We start from the raw sequence: 4,970 nt of genomic DNA, 5'->3' as shown, positions 1-4,970 counted from the left end.
GTCAGGAAGTCAGTAATCAGTCAAGAACTGGGGCAATATTTTGAGAAGGATTCTCAAAATTCCGAAGAAGATTCAGCAGGGTCCGCCATCCGCAAACAGTTAAAAATCATCTACCAAACTGGGGCAAAATTTTGAGGAGGACCCTTAAAATTTCTACATAAGAGAGCTGCAATACCTTTGAAATGTGTAACAGTCGCTAGTTCATCGAAAATTACTTGATATATCAATACGCTTCCAAAATAATTCTATTTTTTTTTATCAATGATTGCAAATTTTTCGAAAATTCTATTTCCATAACAGTCAGGCACTACCTAGGGGAACTCGAAGGGAGCTTCAAGAGAGGAGCAGAGCAAGGCCGGCAAACTAAGCAAGAACCAACCTCTCCTCATAAAACTTACAATTTTTCATTGAATACAAGCACATTTGACGTAACGGTAGCATTCATGAAATATGTATACACAAGGTAAATTCACCATTTGTCCTACCATCAGACACCGAATATATCTCCCGCTAAGACATACACTACCCTTATATGTTATTCGCTCTTTGCATGGGACTAATCCCTCCCTGTCCCCCACATTTGCATGGGACTAATCTCTGTCCTCCATATTTGCATAAGTCTAATCCTGGACTCCACATTTGCATGGTACTAATCCCTGTCCCCTAAATTTGCATGAGGCTAATCGTTGCCTTCATATTTGCATGATCTAATCCTGGGCTCCATATCTGCATGAGTCTAATCCCTGACTCCATATTTGCATAAGGCTAACACTTGCCTCCCATTTGCATGAGTCTAATCTCTGACCCCATATTTGCATGAGTCTAATCCTTGACTCTATATATGCATGAGTCTAATCCCTGACTCCATATTTGCATAAGGCTAACCCTTCCTTCCGATTTGCATGACTCTAATCTCAGACTCCACGTTTGCATGAGTCTAATCCTTGACTCCATACTTGCATGAGTCTAATCCCTGACTCCATATTTGCATGAGGCTAACCCTTGCCTCCATATTTGCATAAGGCTAACCCTTGCCTCCCATTTGCATGAGTCCAATCTCTGACTTCACGTTTGCATGAGTCTAATCCTTGACTCAATACTTGCATGAGTCTAATCCTTGACTCCATATTTGCATGAGTCTAATCCTTGCCTCCCCATTTGCATAAGGTTAATCCTTGCCTCCCCACTTGCACGGGACTAAGCACTTTGCACAGATATTGCTCTATTTCTACTACTATCTATTTGTTTTTCAATCGGGCTAAGCTCTGCCCTCCATTTCACAAGACTAAGCCTTGTCTAGCTACATCATATTATTTCATATCATGGGTTGAAACATCGCCAATCTATACAAAGGTGTCATAGTCGAAAGGCATCATTCTCATAGCCGGAAGAAACCATGCCATGTCCTGAGGATCTCTCGAACTTGCATATCATTATTCAAAGGTGTCATGGTTCGGTGGCACCATTTTCATGTTCCGAGAACACTATTTCATGGCCTGCGAATCCCTTACTAAATACTTCATGGCCTAGGACATCATGGTCCAAGGACGTCATCTTTAACCGTCTGAAGACAACCTTCATGATCCGAAGGGAATCTGCATCATGTTTAAATTTTCGTAAATACATTTGTAGCATCTTTTATCTGCAGGTAACCAGTAAGCAACCACTTTCTTAGAAAGAGAAATCTCACTCCATTTCCCTCCAACCGTCCGAGCCTTAATCGCTCACTGTAGTCGCTTCCGCATCTCGTGTCCGTTCTTGCAATAATTTCATCGGCCTACTCCGTGGGTGAATCCAGAACTACACATTGACTGAATCCTGTAAAACCAGGGATATGTAGGCAACTCGAAAATCGGAGTTCGGCCTCTGTCTTTCAAAACATCCCATCCGGTCAAAATTGGACATCATTTCTTTATCCGAAAACTTTTTCATCCTTCCCAGGTAAAGAGGGGCAGCTGTTGATACTGAATATTTTCCTATATATTTTTATATGCATAAATACCTTTGAAATAGCATATATATATATGCATATATAAGCATGCACAAGGTTTTTATAATTTTTTCCATAATTTTAAGGATTTAAATTGATTTATTTCCTCCCCTTTTGTTCATAAAATCCCAATAATTATTCCCCAAATTATTGTTATAATGATTTATTCATTTAATTTCTATACTTATATCAAAATATGGTTAATATATATTTTATGAATTTTTATAATTTCATTTGGCATTTTTTAAGCTAAATTGCATATAATTGCAATGTTAGCCCATTTAATGTATAATTACATTTTATATGCATAAAATTGGTCCCTATATTTTTAAAATGATAATTACATATTTTAAATCATTTTTGTATAGAAAATTATTTTTCAGCAATTGTTTATTACTTATTATAAATTAAATAGGGAAAAGTGGCTATTTAAATTGTAGCCGGATTTGGTATTTCAATTGCAGTCCAAATTGGACCCAACCCCAACCAAATTTCTTATTAAAATACCCGACCCAGACACTATATACACTTACCCAAACCCGGAACCCATCTACCCAATCAAATCCTGGCCGTTGATCTTCACAGATCAACGGTCCAAACCCATTCTTTCCTTTCTTAATCCTAATACCCCCTAACCCTAGTCATTCTTTACAGCTCGCTGCCTTTGAATCCTATCATCTCCTCTCTTCTCTCAACCTAACCCTAAATCCTTTTCAACCGCCTTCTTTCTCCGGTCTTCTCCGCCGACCATTCTTCAACCCAAAGCCTCCAATGGCTCCTCCATTGCCTTGCTCATACTCTCTGAGGCTTTCAAGGGCCCTGGGCCATGCCGACTTGTATCTAGGGTTGCTATTTTGGATGTTCATGGCTTCTCCGGTGTGATTTTGGGCAAAGTCACACTTATTGTTTCAGTTCATTTTGTTTCTAGTTTGCTTCTATTTGTGGTTTTGTTGTGAAACTTGTAGTTGAGGGTTACATTATTAGCATGTCATCATGTCTTCCCCTCCCTTGAGATCAGTATATTTCCCCTTCTGTTTGTTTCTGAGCATGTCTACACCAATAATCTCTTACTTGTTATATGTTTACCACCATGAATTCCCCAAATCCCTATCCCTCTACATGTGAGTCTGTTCTTTATGTTTGATTTTGTGACTATGTCTAGTTAGCTACTTCTAGACATGACTATACTAATTCCTAGGTCTTTGCTTAATTATATGTCTTGTGTATTCCCAAACACCCTTTACCCATATTTGTGACTACTAAACCTGCCTTGATGTTGTGACTCCTAGCTGTGTATGAACTTATCCTAAGGTGTTTGGACTTTGTTAACTACTCCAATCTCTTTTTTTTCAAACAGTCTCTGTTGCGTTACTAAATTACTTTCAAAAAGACTTTTGTTTTAACACAGGTTTTTACTAAAACATTCCAACTTGTGTATATCACTTTCACTCTACTCTTAGTCAATAAGTTCTGCCCCCCTCCAGTATGTGTACTGCCTTGGGATCCTCTTGAGAACCCTCTGAACTCTGGCATACTGAAGCTGGCCCTTCCACACTGTACTTGTTCAATTTTGGTTACCAAGTCTAGGTGTAAGCACTGCCTGGGATCCTTGAGATTCTTAGAAACTTTGATGCACCTAGACTATGTCATTGTCTATGGAATTGAGGCATATGAGGTCATTGGAGGCTTTGGGGAATCTGGGCCTAATTGAAGGCTCCCTACAGAATAGCTTCTTGATTTTTTATTTACTTGTGTAATTCATTCATTGGTCTGTAATAACTTGTAAACAGATATTGGGGTATTTAGTGAAAAGGGTGAGTAGATACATGCTTTATGGGGTAATATGGATAGAAATCATGCTCCTAGATCTTAGTTTTAAATCTGTTTTCTCTACTAAGTAAAAATTATGTCCATAAGGTTCTACATCTTGTCACGTATAAAAACCATGCCTATAGGATTCGGATAATTTCGTAAGAAGAATCATGCTTTCAATGTCTTAAAAAATCGGATTAACTTATAGATGCCATGCCTACATGACTTAATTCGGATTCTGGTGCAACGAGTGTTATGTATGTTTCCATGCCTACAAATCGTTAAAATCAGTATTACACTTAGATATCATGCCTATAGGTAATCATATTCGAAATTCTGCCTTTCAATCTAATTTAGTCTAAATAAGTCAACTTGATCACGCCTAGTTCATTTCTGAATTGGTTTTATTAAGTATTAAGTATTTCCTGAAACAAGTTCTTTCAAACTGCTTCAATCTCATTAGATATCATGCCTATAGGTATTAAAGAAGTCCATTTCAAAACCCGCTTTGTTTCTGTATTAGTATAGACATCAGTACTCCGCGTATAGGCAAGCCCTTAGGGAGTTTTCAAAACTGCATCTCTGATATTGTCTCTATTGCTTAATATTTTTCTGATCCTAACAGGCTTTAAAAATCCATAGGCAATTGTTAGGGTCATAACTTTTGAGTCTAAAAGAGGTTATTTGTCTTCTGCATATTCACTTAGATATCCTGCTTTAGGACATTGTCTAATAAAAGACCTTAATTGTTCTTGGGTCGTGCTGCTTATGTGTTTGTTTGAGGAGGAAACTCTGAGTCTCTAATTGCTCCTTTTATGTGTTGAAAGTCCTAACTGTTTTTTATGGTTGCCTTAGAATTTTTGCCTTTTAAACCTTAGGGGTACGTCTAGAACTAGTTATAGGTAGAGGTCCTAACTCCCTCCAGGACCACTAAGAAGGGACAGGTAGCAGCACACAATAGAAATCATTGACCAAACACTCGCTTTGCATGACCAATAAGGGGATGGGAAGGGTAGATATGGGATATGATGACTATGCGCTAATGTCACGTGTAGTCTCTCATTTAGGAGTGTTTACCGGACATTGTATGGGGTGATCCTATAGCTTAACCAACCTAGGACCCCTCATTTACCAAAACTTTCCTTTATTCAAACCTTTGTTTTACAAT

The sequence above is a fragment of the Nicotiana sylvestris genome, chromosome 10, assembly GCF_000393655.2.
Source record: "Nicotiana sylvestris chromosome 10, ASM39365v2, whole genome shotgun sequence".
NCBI classification, from domain to species: Eukaryota; Viridiplantae; Streptophyta; class Magnoliopsida; order Solanales; family Solanaceae; genus Nicotiana; species Nicotiana sylvestris.
Note: the sequence above shows the minus strand (reverse complement) of the source record.